This window comes from Herpailurus yagouaroundi, unplaced genomic scaffold, assembly GCF_014898765.1.
Source record: "Herpailurus yagouaroundi ecotype Mexico unplaced genomic scaffold, PumYag 187, whole genome shotgun sequence".
In the NCBI taxonomy this organism is placed as follows: domain Eukaryota; kingdom Metazoa; phylum Chordata; class Mammalia; order Carnivora; family Felidae; genus Herpailurus; species Herpailurus yagouaroundi.
Genome location: NW_024412418.1, coordinates 6,803,606 through 6,821,612, shown reverse-complemented (window position 1 = coordinate 6,821,612; position 18,007 = coordinate 6,803,606). Strand labels below are relative to the sequence as shown.

The window sequence follows — 18,007 nt, the reverse complement described above, 5'->3', positions numbered from 1 at the left end:
CCTTCCTTCCTTCCTTCCTTCCTTCCTTCCTTCCTTCCTTCCTTCCTCCCTCCCTCTTTCTTTCTTTCTTTCTTTCTTTCTTTCTTTCTTTCTTTCTCCCTTCCTCTCTCCCTTCCTTCTTTCTTTTGCAAGCATTTCAGGTGATTCTTATTATCACTCAAGTGTGGGAAACATTGAATAACTTTTGAACTTTTTTTTCTTTGCTCCAGTCCTTGTTCTCCATCAGTGGTTTTCAACCCTGGTTGCGTATCAGGTTAACTTAGGGAGCTTTTAAAAAAATTATGATGCCTAGGCTCCATCCCAGAACAATTTAATCAGAATCTGTTGGGTTGGGGCCTATGCTTTTTGTTTTTTTCTTAACATTTTAGGTTAAAAAAAATGTTTTGCAATATAACATGTGCAGAGAAAAGTGCAAAATAATAAATGTACAACTCAGTGGATTTGTACAAAGTAAACATGTAATATTCATCTGGATAAAGATAGAGAACATTACCAGCACTACAGACACCTCTCCCAAGCCCCCTTCCAGTCATTAATCTCCCCTAAGGTATCACTAGTCTAACTTTTATCACCATAACCTTTACGTGCCTGATTTTGAACTTTATGTAGCTAGAATCACAGAGCATGCACTCTTCTGTGTCTGGCTTCTTTTGCTCAACATTTTATTTCTTATTTGTTGCTGGGTTTAGCTGCAGTTTGTTCTTTTTCATTGTTGTACAGAATTCCATTTTATATATAAACCACAGTTTATCCATTCTACAGTAGGTGGCATTTGGGCTGTTTTCAGTTTGGAGCTGGTACAAACAGCATTGCTATAAGCATACTTTTATATGGTGCTTGGCATATAGATTTCTGTTAGGTATGTACTTAGGAGTGAAATTGCTGGGAATGCATATGTTCAGCTTTACCACATATTCCCAGGTTTCCAAAGTGATTGTACCATTCTCCACATTTAAGTGCAGTTTACGAGAGTTCCTGTGGCTCTGGAACTTTTTGTGGGGCCCACACATTTTAAAAGCTCTGCAGGTGATCCTGATACACATTGAAGCTTGAGAACTACTTTACTGTTAAGACCTTTTATAAGTATAATTCTCTAAAGCACAGCCCTGGGCTTGTTCAGCCCTGCTTAGAATGTCCATGGTTCTGTGTTGCCTACTAAGGAAATATGAATTCCATCTGCTTACATTGTAGGCCATTCATGATCTAACCTCAGCCTTTCCAGCCACTACTTTCCTACTCATAGCCTAGACCCTAACCATTACACAAAGACACTTTCCCCTCCACACTCCTATCCTTTTCCCCTTGCACACCTTTGTTTTACTGTTCTATCAGTGCAGAAGAGCTTTCTTGCAAGTCTCTCACATTCCTGCCCATTCTCAGGTAGACCCAGCTCAAGAAATGCATCTCAAAGTCCTTGTGATTACCACGTCCTCTCTTCCTGGGCCTCCCTTACCTCCGTTCAAAGGTGATCTCTCTTATGGCACTTATTCTATCATATCTTTTACGTAGTTATTGGCAAACATAGAATCTCTTTCCTAAGATATCATATGGGATTAAGAAGACATGGATTTTTATGTCCTTCTTACATCCCTATCTAGATTGCAAATTTGTAGCATCAACTTCGCATGAAGCACTACAGAGAAAGCCTTGTTAGAATTAAATGGTCCCAGGTTCAGGTGGGCTTTTTCTTAGATATAGCTATGCAACCATGGTCAAGTTACTTTTTCCAGGCCTTAACTTTCTCATCTGTAAAATGGAGAGTCGACTACTTCAAAGTTGTGAAAACTAAGTGAGATAACAGATTAAAGCGTTTAGTAATCTTGGCGCATAATAACTGCTCCATCAATGCCAGTTGCTTGTGTCATTGTGATAAGAATCATTGTTACTCCCTTAATGGCAGAGACAGCATATCTTATCTCTGAATCCTCATTCAATGCCTTTGCTTGTTTTTGGTGCTCTAAATGTTGGGTGAATAAATTCATGAATGCCTGCTGGATGATTGGATGGGCATGCTTATTTATAGTCCATTTCCAATAAGTTCAGCATGTCTTGGAAGGAACAGTTCAAATCTCAATTTAACCATCAGATAGAGACAGAAAGTAGGATTTCTACTGCAAACCTTTAAAGCTGTATTAAAAAGACCGAATCCCCAGTTTAACCATACAACAGCTGCTGTCCTGCTGCTGCCAGAAATAGGGAAAACCCTCCAAGAGCTATCTGCTGTTTGTTTGTTCATCTGATAAACATGCCATGACTTGGGGAGAGCACACACTTCCCCTGCAGGCAAGTGCGGGTCTGGGAAGTTGCATGCAACAGCAATAAGGAAGAAATCCCCACTCTGTGGGAGAGGTTTCGGCAGGGACTCTGCTAAGCCTATTTGCAGTTTTGCTGAGTTATTTACCAAGATGAAGGGACTGGGTGTGGCTGGTCTAAGATTCCTCCTGGGAAGTCACTTCAAGAATCTCCTTAATTTCCTCACCCTTCTTCATCTTTGTTCTCTGGCTTTGGTGCAAGGGTGCAGTCAGTCGCACCCAGTTGGCCGCTGTTCCCGGCACACTGAATTCTTTGAAGCCGGCTCTTGCAGCCAAGGATTCCCTGCCCTGTTCTTTTCTCCTTGCCCTGATTTTAAAAACAGTTCTGGAAATTCGCATCTGGCATGGAGATGGATGAAAAGGAACTTCGTGGGTTGCATGCTGTTTTTCTAGACACATAGGAACCAAAAAAGACCTTTAGGAGCTTTAAAGTATTATTTCTCAAGAAAACCAATACTAATGCATTTTACATGAACAAATTATAAAGTAGGCTCTGCCATCAGCACTATCATTTAAAAGTATTTTAGTGCGAAGAGGCCATACAAGTGGGACGAAACTGATACCGGAAAGTATTTATCACCACCTCTGTCACTTGAAGAAGGAATGTAAGAGTGTATTAGCTGATTGAAACCTTGGGAAAGACGTGTAACAAAACATACAAAGATTAATGAGTAGTCCACAAAGACATTTACCAGGTGACCAATATTTTTTAAAATATTTACAAATAGGGGTTCCTGGGTGACTCAGCTGGTTAGGTATCTGACTCTTGATCTCAGCTCAGGTTATGATTTCGTAGTTCCTGAGATGGAGCCCGGTGCTGGGCTCTGCGCTGATAGCATGGAGCCTGCTTGAGATTCTCTCTCTCTCTCCCTCTCTCTGCTCTTCCTCCTCCCCCATATGCTCTGTCTCTTTCTCAAAATAAATAAACATTAAAAAAATATTTACAAGTAGATGAATTTAGCCACATTATAATCACAGTGGGTCTGGTGACAAAAAATTAGTAGTCTGAAAAATATATAATTTCAGTTTTCACAACCTTATTTGTCTTGCTAACTGGCCAATAATTCCTTACAAGCATATTTCTACTTTTAAAATAAAATTAAATCAGGAGGCAATGCTGGACAAGGAAATAATAAAATTCTAGGGAGACACTGAAAAATCTACATTTATTATTTAAAGTTGCAGGACAGCAGAATGGCATAATACCATTTATATAAAATTATATATATTTTATGTCTGTGCATGTTTATGTGTATACCAAGATGTTTGGAAAGAGGTTTACCAAAATATTAGTGGTTTTCTCTCAGTGCTGGCATTTTACTTTTTTCTTCACACTCTTCTATAGTGTTCGAATTTTTTTTATAATGATCATGTAACATTTTCACAATCACAATGAAAATAAAGCTATTTTTATTTTGAAAAAAAAGGAAAATTTTGTTCGAGCATTTGTTATGCCCAAAGTGGTACTAGGAGTTATTAGATGTAGAAAAAAAGACTGTGGCCTTGCCACCGAGATGCATACAGTCTCGTTGGGAAGACGACTAAAGAGTGGTATAGTGTAGGGGTACCTGGGTGGCTCAGTCGGTTGAGCCTCAGACTCTCGATTTTGGCTCGGGTCATGATCTCATGATTTGTGAGATCTGTGCTGACAGCAGGGAGCCTGCTTGGGATTCTCTCTCTCCCTCTCTCTCTCTTTCTCTCTCTCTGCCCCTTCCTTGCTTGCTCTCTATCTCTGTCTCTCTCTCTAAATAAAGAACATTTAAATTTTAAAAAGAGTGGTATAGTGTAATCAGGTGTCAGGATACGTGTTTCAAAGAAGTGCTACAGGTCACCAGGAAGAGGAAGTCACGTGGAAGCTTTCATTGAAGACAGTTGGCTCAGGTTGAACCTTGAAAGATGGCTGAATAGGACTAAGAGGAAGGAAAAGGGCATTTTAGGCAGCGTGAGCACTGAGGTGATAAAGGTATCTGGAAAGACAGTGAGGAAACCAGCTTATCTGAAGTAATAAGCAAATATGATTTGTGGTAGAGAAATTTACTCTCTTGCCAAACTTATTCCACAAGCTATCTTTATTTGGATCTATTACAAACTACATTTTAGTATACTTGAGCATTTTAAAAAGCAGATCCTAGAAGAGTAAATGAATTCTGAATATTGAAAACTGAAAACTGAATTCTGAATATTGACCTAAAGTGACATAAAAACTAGGACCGCTGGGAACATTTCATTATGTTAGTGTATTGAGGATGAAAGACTTCAGTATGTGTACCCTGTAATCCTGTCATCTCTGTCAGAAGCTTGCTCTCAATTCAGCCAGTGGCTTTTTGTACAGCCTTATAATTTGTAATTAACATATTCCTACCCCTTTCTTCTTCTATTAAAAAAAATCAAAGAGTGGGACATGAAGGATGGGGCCAAAACAAAAACAAAAGTTTATTTTTGAAAAGGACATTAAGAATGAGACTCTTCCAAACAATGGAGTCAGGATTCGCTTTCAGTAGTTACTTGGTTAACATGATTGCATTACGTTTGTAGTAAACTTGCTAAATACTGTAGCTATGTAAACTATACTTACCATGCAAACAAGTTTTTCTGAGAACCATATATTTGACATTTTAAATACAAAATGTCAGTCATAAAGCTTTCCTTTTTGAATTCGTGTATTTATTAAATGCTTTCAGTGTTCAAAGCGCCATGCTGGGTGATGAAAAGTACGCAGAGAACTCATTCATTCATCTCTTCACTTACTCAACAGTATTTGCTGAGTGTGTCCTCAGTGCCAGGTTGTTATTCTAGGTGCTGGAACTAAAAGGATAGAGATAGTTCTCTTTTTAAGAAGTTCATACTGGGGCGCCTGGGTGGCGCAGTCGGTTGAGCGTCCGACTTCAGCCAGGTCACGATCTCGCGGTCTGTGAGTTCGAGCCCCGCGTCGGGCTCTGGGCTGATGGCTCAGAGCCTGGAGCCTGTTTCCGATTCTGTGTCTCCCTCTCTCTCTGCCCCTCCCCCGTTCATGCTCTGTCTCTCTCTGTCCCAAAAATAAATAAAAAACGTTGAAAAAAAATTTAAAAAAAAAAAAAAAGAAGTTCATACTTTGGGGGCGCCTGGGTGGCTCAGTTGGTTAAGTGTCCAACTTTGGCTCAGATCATGATCTCACAGTTCGTTACTTTGAGCTCCACATTGGGTTCTCTGCTGTCACCCCAGGAGTGTAACAGTAAAAAAACTGGGCTTCCAGAAAAAGAAAACAGAGGAATTAGAATGCCATCAGGTTTCTTAACAGCAGCACTGGAAGCTAAAAAACAATAGAGCAATGCTTTCCAAATTCTAAGGCAAAATTATTTCTGACCTAGAATTCTGTACCAAACCAACTCTGAGATAGAATACAGATTTTTAGATAGGCAAGAGCTTATAAATTTTAACTCCCATAAACATTTTCTCATGAAACTGCTGGAGGATGTATTTCATCAAAAAATGGGATTAAATCTAAAAAGATAGAATTATGGGATCTAGGAACAAGGGATCCAACAACACAGGGCAGAGGTAAAGAGAATTCGTAGGATGATAATGAATGATAGTCCCAGACAACCATTTGTGCAGGAGAGCTAGAAAACAAACAATTCAGATTGGAGAGCAGAAAACTCCTAGAGGAATGTGTATAAGAATATAAAAAAAAAGAACTGATAAAACTTTTTAGTTTTATCATTTGAAGAAGTAGAGATTCATTTGGAGAAGTAGAGATTAATACTACAGTTAAAGAAGTAACAATTAGGGGTGCCTGGCTGGCTCAGACAGACGGTGGAGCATGCGATGCTTGCTCTTGGGGTTGTGAGTTTGAGCCCCACGTTGGGTGTAGACATTACCTGAAAATAAAATCTTTAATTAGAAAAAAAAAAAGTAGTGATTAATACTTAAAAACTCCAAGCAAAACAAGAAAGTGGTAAGTATTCCAAGAAAAAAAGTTGTATAAGAAAAAATGTGCTAATAATATACTCTGTGGCTTGGCTGTGAATAATGTTTATAGAGCATAAAAATATAAGTACTGAACATTTTAAGCTAAAATTAGCACTATATAGGGGCGCCTGGGTGGCTCAGTTGGTTGAACGGCCGACTTCAGCTCAGGTCATGATCTCGCGGTCCGTGAGTTCGAGCCCTGCGTCGGGCTCTGTGCTGACAGCTCAGAGCCTGGAGCCTGTTTCGGATTCTGTGTCTCCCTCTCGCTGACCCTCCCCTGTTCATGCTCTGTCTCTCTCTGTCTCAAAAATAAATAAAATGTTTAAAAAAATTTTAATAAAAATAAAAAAATAATAAAATTAGCACTATATATTAGAAAGATTGGAATATGGGAAGTGTGCGTAGGTGGTAAAAAAGATAATTTGTCATCTTCAACTAAGAGTCCAAAGATGATGTCTAAAACTTAAAAATTGATAAGGAGCAGCATAAACATATTGTTAAAAAATGAAAAGTGGAAAACAGAAGGCTCGGTGAGTTTGTGAAGTGGAATTAGTTAAGAGTTGCTGCTGTAGCTTGATTTAGAGTCAACTGAGTTTGAAAAGCCAGTGAACCTTTCAAATGAGCTTGTCCAGCAGCTTTCAAGACTGATACAGAGATTGGAAGAGGAAATATGGTCAGTAGTTAAATCATGTGAATGAGTGAGATCGCTGAGGAATGAAAGTGTAGTGAGAGGGGAGATAAGGGAAGAACTTTGAGGGATCCTTATATTTAGAGGGTGAAGAAGGTGAAGAAGGAAGAAGAATCAGGGAAGAAACAGTCAGCATGTATGAAAAGAAATGGCATAGTATGACATCACAGAAGCCAAGGAGGAGAGTTCCAAGGAAAAGATGAGCAACAGTATCAGTTGTCACAGGTGGAAAACCAAGAAAAGACCCTTCGAATCCACAGTGATTGAGTGATCACCCATAACTTTCAAGAGAACAGTTTAGTTGAGCGATGGAAGCAGTATTGAAAGGATTACTGAGTGCATGAATGGGTGGTAAGAAAGAGATAATGAATATAGCACACCCTTCTGAGAAATTTGGCTTTGAAAAACAAAAGGAGAAGGCAGCTCTTTCTGCCCATGGGTCCTGTCCTGGGCTTTAGTAAAACACCGTTTCTGCACCCCCACCCCACAAAAAAAGTAGCTTTAGCGAATAGTCTTTGAAATTTTTTTAGATTAAGGGATCACTTAAACATATGTGCGTAGATAGCAAAGAGTTAATGGAAAAGGCAAGGTTAAAGATGCAAGTGTAAGGGGATAATTGATAGAGTGAGGTCCCAGAGAAACAGAAAGAATATGGACTCAAGAGCACAGATGGAGAGATTAATCTTAGTAAGAAACAGGAAAGATTCTTTCTCTGAGAGAGGAAAGAAAGAGGTGAGGATAACTGAAGACAAAAAGAAATATTAAGGCATAGGGGAAGGAAATTGAAGGACTAAATAATCAGGTGACTTGATCTTCACAATAAAATAGTGTATCTGCTTAAGGTTGGGAGTTGGGGCAAAGGGTTAGTTTGGAAATTTGAGAATGGAAAATGTCTGGGGCAGCTGTTGTAAGAATGTAATACAAAGTCAGAAGGAGATGACTAAAAGGATTACCCAGTAGCCATGAGCATCCAGTTGAGGTTAGATATGAATTTGTAATAAAGCCAATCAATATGGTTTCTGGACTTCCTCCAAGAACGCTGTATCTCCAAAAGTTGTATTAGTCATCATCTTGGCGGGAGAAGGGTTTCCTTGGAGTGTCTTAGGAGATCCCAGGGTTCAAAAACTTGAGAAAAATGTTTGCTCAAGGAGAGTTAATGCTCAGGAGTAGCAAAGAACAGACTTGCCTTGTGGGATACTTCCATCTGTGGGTCATTCAGAGGTCTTGTGGGAAGAATCATGGGCAATGAAAAAGAAATATACTTAAGAGACTTAAGAGAAGCAAAACAGTTTGGTATCAAAAAGATCTATAGCTGCTTGTATATCTAGACACACATCTGAGGGTGGGGGCATGTTGGAGAACATCTGGATTCAGATAAAAGAAGAGCAGAAGAGAAGTGACATCATCGTGGGATTAGACTGTAGTTTACCTAGCCAGATGGAAGGTATAGATTAAGCATTTTTGATGTGCATCGCAAAACTGGACTGAGTTAGGAGAGTATGGTGATAGGGATTTCAAATGTCAAGACATAAGCTCAAAGTCACATTCAGCCAGAAAACAGTATACTTGATTCCTTTGTGTTTTTCTGATCATTCAAGGAATACTTGCTTATTGTAGAAATGTAGTAGAACAGAAAGGTGTAATGAAGCAGAAGAATAATCACCTCCAAACCCACTACTAACAGCACTCACCATTTATTTATATACTTGCTGTTATTCCTAGTAGGGTTTTTGTTTTGGTTTGGTTTGGGTTTTTTGCTTGTTTGGGGGTTTTTGTTTTTGTTTTTGGTGGGGTTTTTGGCTTACACAACAGAAATTTATTTTCTCACAGTCTCCAGGCTAAAGTCTAAATCAAGGGGTCAGGAGGTTTGGTTTCTCCTGAGGCCTCTCTCCTTGGTCTAATTTTTTCTATATACATGGGTGTTTTTACACAATACATATTATGCTAAATATACATTTGTATAACCTTTTTTTTAAATGTAGAAGCATTTTCTCATGTATAATTCTCACATGTCCCATATATATCTTCATATATATCTAAAGTTCTTTTTAAATTTCATTTTATTTATTTTTTCTTCTTTAAAATTTTAAATCTTTGATTTGCCTTCATGTTATCTTTATCTCAGAAGGAGGCAACATGAGATAGGAGTTCTAGATATAATTATAAAAACAGTTTCACTCTGGGTGGCTCAGTCTGTTGAGCGTCCAACCGTTGATTTCAGCTCAGGTCATGATCTCGCGTTTGGTGAGTTCGAACTCTGCATTGGGCTCTGCGCTGATGGTGTGGAGCCTGCTTGGGATTCTCTCTGTCCCCTCTCTCTCTGTCCCTACCCTGCTAGCACTCTCTCTCTCTCAAAATAAAGAAATAAACTTTAAAAAAATTTTTTAACAGTTTCAACTCTTTACTATTTGCTATTCTTATTTATACTTTTCTGAAGATTCCAGTCAATACTATTAGGCAGGAAAAAGAAATAAGAAAGAAATAAGAGACATAGAATTTTTAAGGGGAAGGAAAATTACAGTATTTGGAAGTGATATAATTGCTTGGAAAGCCCAAGATAAACTGAAATCTATTATAAATATTATAAAACTTCAGCAAGGCAATAAGAGAAAATACACTAAAACGAATAATTTATTTAAAAATAATAGCCTTTATATATTCAAATAAGAAGAAAAGTCCCTTTTTATAATAGCAAGGGAAGATAAAATACCTATGAATAAACCTAACAAGAATATGCAAGATCATATGAAGAAGGCTTTAGAACACTACTGAAGAGGGGTGCCTGGGTGGCTCAGTTGGTTAAGCATCTGACTTCAGCTCAGGTCACAGTCTCACAGTTCATGATTTCGGGCCCCACGCTGGGCTCTGTGCTGACAGCCTGGAGCCTGCTTCAGATTCTGTGTCTCCCTCTCTCTCTGCCCCTCCCTCACTCATGCTCTCTGTCTCTCTCAAAAATAAATAAAAATTTAAAAAATATTTAAAAAAAACCACTACTGAAGAACCCAAAAAAACACTTGGGCATATGGAAAGGCATACTATGTTCTTGGAAAGGAAGACTTAAAAATCATAAAACTGTCAGTGCTCCTTTATCTAAGTCCTTTAGATAAAATAATTCCTTTAACCCTCACAACAGCCCATTGCAATGAACTTGCTCAGACTCACAGAGCCAGTAAGTGGCAGAGGTTGAATTTAAACTCAGGAAGTTGGCTCCAGTATACATGCTCTTCATCACTATGCTATACAAACATTCATTGTTGGCACAGGAATAGATAAGTAAAAATCACCGGACCAGAATCGAGAAGCCCAGAAATTGACCCAAATGTGAAAGTGGAATTAACCTATGTTGGGGTAGGGAGGGCATGTGAAATCAATGAGCTCAACTAGTAGCGATCTTTAAAAAAAATTAAGTTGGATTTCTTCCTTATACCTTATATAAAAATAAATTCCAGATGGATCAAAAATTTCAATGTAAAAATTGAAACCATAAATATACTCAAAGAAACCACAGGAAAATGTTTTTATAATCTCACAGAGAGAAAAGGCTTTCTAAATATGAATGGCAAAAAAAAAACAAAAACAAAACAAAACAAAAAACGCTGGAAGCCATAAAAGAAACTATTGATGTATTTCATTAGATAAAAAAGAATGAAAAATTGGCTTGATCAAAAAAACCCTATAAATAAAGACAAAAAATTAACAACAAACATGGAGAGATATTTGCAACTTATATTACAGATGAAGGGCCAATTTCCTTACATACAGAGTTCCTAAAAATCAATTATAAAAATACTGGGGCGCCTGGTGGTTCAGTTGGTTAAGCATCTGACTTTGGCTCAGGTCATGGTCTCATGGTTTGTGAGTTCGAGCCCCGCATCAGGCTGCTGTTGATGCAGAGCCTGCTTCAGATCTTCTCTCTCCCTCTCTCTCTCTGCCCCTCCCCTCTCATATGTGTTTTCTGTCAAAAATAAACTTTTTTTAAAAAAATCTAAAAAAAAAAACCAATAAGGTGTACAATTCAGTGGCTTTTAGTATATTCATATACAGTTGTACAACCTTCACCACAATCAGTTTTAGAGTATTTTCATCACCAATTCCCCCCATTCCCCCACAAAACCCCATACCTAATTAGCAGTAACTCTAATTACTAATTACTTACTACTTTTCCCCCACCTACCCACTCCTAGCCCCAGGCAGCCACTAATTTACTTTCTGTCTCTTTGGATTTGCCTATTCTGAGAATTTCATATAAATGGAATCATACAATATGTGGGCCTCTGTGTCTGGTTTCTTTCACTTAAAATAATATTTTCAAGGTTCATCCATTCTATAGTGTATATGCATGCCTCATTCCTTTTTATGACCAAATAATATTCCATTGTATGGATGTACCACATTTGTTTATCTACTCATCTATGGACAGATATCTGAGTTGTTTCTTCTTTTTGGCTATTATGAATAATGCTGCTATGAATATCTGCATTCAAGTTTTTGTGTGAACATATGCTTTCATTTCTCTTGGGTACATGCCTAGGAGTGGAATGCTTGGTCATATGGTGATTCTTGGTGTAACTTTTTGAGGAACTTCTTGACTGTTTTCCAAAGTAGCTGCATCATTTTACATTCCCACCAGCAAGGTATGAATTATGGCTTCTCCACATTCTTGCCAACACTTGATATCATCTGTCTTTTTTATCATAAGCATCCTAATGGGTATGAAGTAGTATCTCATTGTGCTTTTGATTTATGTTTCTCTCATAACTAATGATGTAGAGCATCTTTTCACGTGCATATTGGTCATTTGTACAACTTCTTTGGAGAAATATTCATCTACATTGTGGTATGTATCAACACATTTGTTTCTTTTTATTGCTGAGTAGTATTCCATGATATGAATATAACACAGTTTAGTTTTTGTTCACCTGTTAATGGACAGGTAAATTATCTAGTGTTTGGCTACTATCAATAAAACTTCTATGAACATTTGTCTACAAGTCTTTTTGTGCACATATCTTTTCCCAGCTTTATGGTGATATAATTGACATATAACATTGTAAGTTTGAGGTATACAAAGCGATGATTTGATACATATATATATATATATATACATATATATATATATATATACACATACTGCAAAATGATCACCGCAATAAGGTTAGTTAACACCTACATCACCTCACATAAGCACCTGGTTTTTTTGTGGGTTTGTTGTTGTTGTTGTTTTGGGTGGTGAAAACATTTGAGATTTGCTTTCTTAGCAACTTTCAAGTATATAATACAGTATTCATAAGTATAGTCATTATGCTATATGTTACATCCCCAGAATTTGTTGATCTTATAACTAGAAGTTTATACCATTTGATCAATATCTCCCCATTTCTCCCACCCCACAGTTCCTGGCAACCACCATTCTACTATTTCAGTTAGTGTGTCTTTTTTAGATTCCACATATAATTTTTTTTATTTTAGAGAGAGTGAGTGTGAGTGGGGGAGAGGGGCAGAGAATGGGAGAGAGAGAGAGAGACAGAGAGACAGAGAGACAGAGAGACAGAGAGAGAGAATCCCAAGGAGGCTCCATGCTCAATATTGAGCCTGATGCAGGGCCCAGTCCCACAACCTGAGAATCACCACCCAAACCAAAATCGAGAGTCAGATGCTCAACTGACTGAGCCACACAGGCACCCCTAAGGTTCCATATATAATTTGAGATCATATAGCATTTGTTTTCCTCTGTCTGACTTATTTCACTTAGCATAATGCCTTCAAGATCCATCCATGTTACTGCAGAAGGCAGGATTTCCTTCTCTTTTATGGCTGAATTGTATTCCACTATATACATATACCACACTTTTTTAATCCATTTGTACGTCAACACTTAGGTTGTTCCATGTCTTGACTATAGTGAAGAATGCTGAATGAACATGAGAGTGCAGATATGTCTTTGGGATAGTTATTTCATTTCCTATGGATATTATCCCCAGATATGAGGTTGCTGGATCATATGATAGTTCTATTTTTAACATTTTGAGAAACTTCATACTGTTTCCCAGAATGGCTGTACCAATTTACATTCCCCTTAACACAAGCATCTTATGTATATGTTGGTCATTAATATGTCTTCTTTCGGAAAATGTCTATTCAGGTTCTCTGCCCATTTTTTAATTGGATTATTTGGGGGTTTTGCTATTGAGTTGTATGAGTTCCTTATGTATTTTGGATATTGATGACTTATCAGATATATGGTTTGCAAATCTTTTCTCTCATTCTGTAGTTACCTTTTCATTTTGCTGACTGTTTATTTTGCTGTGCAGAGGCTTTTGTATTTGATGCAGTCCCACTTACTTACTTTTTGCCTTTGTTGCTTGCACTGTGGTATCACATCCAAAAAATCATTGCCAAGACCAATGTCAAGGAGCTTTTCCCCTATGTTTTCTTCTATGAGTTTTACAGTTTTCAGATCTTCTATTTAAGTCTTTAATCCATTTCAAGTTAATTTTTGTGAGTGGTGTAAGATACGGGTCCAATTTCATTCTTTTGCATATGAATAGCTTGTTTTCCTGGCATTGGCACCATTTATTGAAGAGACTATCCTTTCCCCATTGAGCATTCTTGGCTCCCTTGTCAAAGTTTGTTCACTGTATATGTGTGGATTTATTTTTATGCTCTTGATTCTGTTCCATTGGTCTGTGTATCTGTTTTTATGCCAGTACCATACTGTTTTGATTATATTAGCTTTGTAATATAGTTTGAAATCAGAAAGAATGATGCCTCCTGCTCTGCTTCTTTCTTAGGATTGATGTAGCTCTTCAGTGTCTTTTGTGGTTTCTTATGAATTTTAGGATTTTTTTTCCACCGCTATGACATATGCCATTGGAATTTTGATAGGGATTACATTGAATCTATAGATAGCTTTGAGGAGTAGGAGCGTTTTAACGTTAATTCTTCCAATTCATGAACATGGATATCTTTGCATTTGTTTGTGTCTTCTTCAGTGTTTTTCATCAAAGTCTGAGTTCTCAGTGTACAGATTTTTCACCTCTTTGATTACATTTATTCCTAAGTATTTTATTGTTTTTGATACTATTGTAAATGGGATTGTCTTCTTTATTTCTTTTTCAGATAACTTGTTGTTAGTGTACAAAAAATGCAACTGATTTTTGTATGTTGATTTTGTGTCCTGCAACTTAACTGGATTGATTTTTTAGTTCTATCAGTTTTGGGATGGATTTTTTTTTCTTTTTTTTTCTTTTCTTTTTTTTTTTTTTTTAGAAAGAGAGAGAGCACACACGAGCTAGAGAGAAGGGCAGAGGGAGAGAGAGAGACAGAGACAGAGACAGAGTCCCGGTCAGGCTCCACGCTCAGTGCAGAGCCTGACGAAGGGCTCAATCCCATGACCCTGGGATCATGACCTGAGCCAAAATCGAGTTGGATTCTCAACTGACTACACCACCCAGCTGTCCCTGGATGGATTTTTTAAAGATTTTTTACATAAAGTTATATCATCTACAGAGACAATTTTACTTCTTTTTAAAAAAAAATTTTTTTTTAATGTTTATTTATCTTACAGAGTGAGACAGAACACAGTGTGGGAGGGGCAGAGAGAGAGGGAGACACAGAATCTGAAGCAGCTCCAGGTTCTGAGCTGTCAGCACAGAGCCTGACATGGGGCTCGAACCCAGAAACCACGAGACCATGACCTGAGCTGAAGTCGGACACCTAGCTGACTGAGCCACCAGGCGCCCCTTACTTCTTCCTTTCCAATTTGGATGGCTTCCATTTCTTTTTTATTCCCTAATTTCTCTGGCTAGGACTTCCAGTACTATGTTGGAAAGGAGTGATCTTGTTCATGGTCTTAGAGGGAGAGCCTTTAGTCTTTCACTATTATGTTAGCTATGGGCCATAAATGGCCTTTATTTTGTTGAAGTACATTGCTTCTATACCCAGTTTGTTCCGAGTTTTTTCATGAAAGGATGCTTAACTTCATGGACATATGTTTTTATTTCTCTTGGGTAAATATCTAAGGGATATTTGCTGGCAGACTTTTTCCAAAGTGATTGTACTGTTTTACATATCTACCAGCAATGTCTGAAAAATCCCAGTTGTTTCATATCCTTGCTAACATTTGGTGTTGTCAGTCTTCTTTTCCCCCCTAGCTTATTTATTGAGATATAATTTGTGGAGATATAATTGACAGATAACATTGTATAAGTTTAAAATATACAATGTGATGATTTGATATATGTATATGTTGTGAAATGATTATCACAATAAGGTTATTTTTTTTAAAATATGGAACACTTCACAAATTTGCATGCCATACTTGCACACGGGCCATGCAAATCTCTGTATTGTCCCAATTTTAATATATGTGTTGCCAAAGCAAATACAGACTTTTCATTTTAGCCTTTCTAGTGAATATGAAGTGGTGTCTCATTGTGGTTTTAATTTGCATTTCCCTGATGATTACTGACACTGAAGAGTTTTTTATTGCTTATTAGCCATTTTCTTTGTGAAGTGCCTCTTGAAATCTTTTGCTCAGTTTTGGGTGGGTTGTTTTAATTATTGTGTAGTAGGAGTTCCTTGTAACCAGTCTGGTTGTAAGTCAGATATGCTTATTGCAAATATTGCTACCATTCTTTGGCTTGTTTATTTCCTTAATGGTGCTCTCATTGAGCAGAAGTTTTTAAAGTCCACATTTGATCAATTTTTTCTTTTATGATTAATGATTTCTGGGTCCAGTGTTAAAAAAACCTTTGCTACCCTAAGTTTGTGACAGGATTACCCTTCATTTTCGTCTAAAAGCATCAGAAATGTAGCTTTTATGTTTGGTCTATAATCCATCTTGAATCAATTTTTGTGGGTGGTTTGAGGTTGAGGTCAAGATCCTTTTTTGTACCATCTGGATAGCTAGTTGTTTATTCCAACACTATTTGTTGAAAAGACTTCACTTTTCCCACTCAATTGTTTTGGTTCCTTTGTTAAAAAAAAAAAAAACAACAAAAAACAAAAACAATTGACTATATATGTGTGGGTATGTTTCTAGATTTTCTATTCTGTTCTATTGATATATTTGTTAAACTTTAGTCTTGATTAGTTTAGCTTTATAATAAGGTAGTGTACACACCTCAACTTTGCCTTTTTCTAGATTATTTTGGTCATTAGAGGTCCCTTGCATTTCTATATAACTTTTAGAATAAACTTGTCAATTTCTGCAAAAAAAAAAAGAAAAAAGAAAAGTAAATAAAGCCTGACAAGAATTTGATTGAGATTTGAAGACTCTGTAGATCAATTCGGGGTGAATTGCCAACTTGACAGTATTGAATCTTCCAATCCATGGACATAGTACATTTTTCTTTAGCTCTTCTTACATTTCTTTCAGCAATGCATTATAGCATTTAATATACAGATCTTACACATTTTATTAAGGTTACTCCTAAATATTTTGTTTTGTTCTCCCATTATAAATAGTATTTTTTTAAGTTTATTTATTTATTTTGAGAAAGCAAGAGAGCACCAGTGACGGGAGGGGCAGAGAGAGAGGGAGAGAGAGAATCCCAAGCAGATTTCGCACTGTCAGTACAGAGCCTGATGCGGAGCTTGAACTCACAAACTGTGAGATCATGACCTGAGCTGAAATCAAGAATCGGACGCTTAATCGACTGAGCCACCCAGGTGCCCCAATAGTATTATTTTTTAAAGTTATTTTCTTTACCGGTTTTCCATTTTAAGAATATAGAAATATAGGGGCACCTGGGTGGCTCAGTCAGTTAAGCATCTGACTCTTGATCTCAGCCAAGGTCTTGAGCTCAGGGTCATGAGTTCAAGCCCCGCACTGGGCTCTATGCTGAACATGAAGCCTACTTAAAAAAAAAAAAAATTACATATATATAATTGCCTTTTGTACATTATATCCTGTGACTTTGGTAAATTCACTTATTAGTTCTCATAGTTTCTTTGTAGATTTCTTAGAATTTTCTGCAGCAAAATCATGTCACATGCAAATAGAGGCAGTTTTGCTTCTTCCTTTACAATCTTGGTAAGGGTCTTTCTTTTTTCTTTCTTTATTGCACAGAGTAGGACCTCATTACAATATTAAATAGAAGTGGTAAGAGCAGATAACATTGATTTGGCCAGAAAGTTTTCAGTCTTTAGAATTAAATATGAGGTTTTTCATGGATGCCCTTTAGTAGGTTGAAGAAATTTACTTTTATTCTTAGTTTGATGAGAATTTTTATTGTGAATGGGTATTCAATTTTTTATTTTTCTGAATGTATTGAGTGACATATGATTCTTCCCCTTTCTGATGTTCATGTGGATAAATCCACCTTAGTCGTGATTTATTATCATTTTCACATATCATTGGATTTCTTTAACATTTTATTAATGACTTTAGCATCTATCCAATGAGGTATTTTAGGCTACGGTTTTCTTTTCTTGTAATATCCTGTCTGTTCTGAGTGTCAGGATTATTCTGACATTAAATCATTAATCATAAAAACATTGTGATTAAACTCATAAAATGCGTTTGGAAGTATTTCCTCCTATCTTTTCTGAAAGGGTTTATATAAGATTGGTAATTTTTTTTTTAATTTTTTTTAACGTTTATTTATTTTTTTTGGGACAGAGAGAGACAGAGCATGAACGGGGGAGGGGCAGAGAGAGAGGGAGACACAGAATCAGAAACAGGCTCCAGGCTCTGAGCCATCAGCCCAGAGCCCGACGCGGGGCTCGAACTCACGGACTGCGAGATCATGACCTGGCTGAAGTCGGACGCTTAACCGACTGCACCACCCAGGCGCCCCTGGTAATTTGTTTTAAGTGTCTCTTTTTCTAAGAAGACTTGAACTTTTAAGTTAGGTTCAATCTGCTTCTTGTAAGCTCTTTTCCTAACATTTCTCATACATATAATTATTTGCTTAAATTCTACTTTTCTTGGGGCACCTGGGTGGCTAAGTCGGTTAAGCATCTGACTTTGGCTCACGTCATGATCTCGCGGTTCGTGAGTTCGAGTTCTGCATCAGGCTGTCTGCTGTCAGCAAAGACCCCGCTTTGGATCCTC

At 37.4% G+C, this 18,007-nt stretch overlaps 1 protein-coding gene and 1 non-coding gene across 5 annotated transcripts in view; one reads left to right on the top strand and one right to left on the bottom strand.

Moving 5' to 3' along the window:
* Nucleotides 1-18,007, top strand: part of CSTPP1 (centriolar satellite-associated tubulin polyglutamylase complex regulator 1) — a 197,639-nt gene that overhangs the window by 104,532 nt on the left and 75,100 nt on the right. The gene's annotated exons all lie outside the window — the stretch shown is intronic.
* Nucleotides 15,232-15,335, bottom strand: LOC121043981 (U6 spliceosomal RNA). Its single transcript, XR_005797046.1, has one exon. It is a non-coding gene; the product is annotated as a U6 spliceosomal RNA (small nuclear RNA).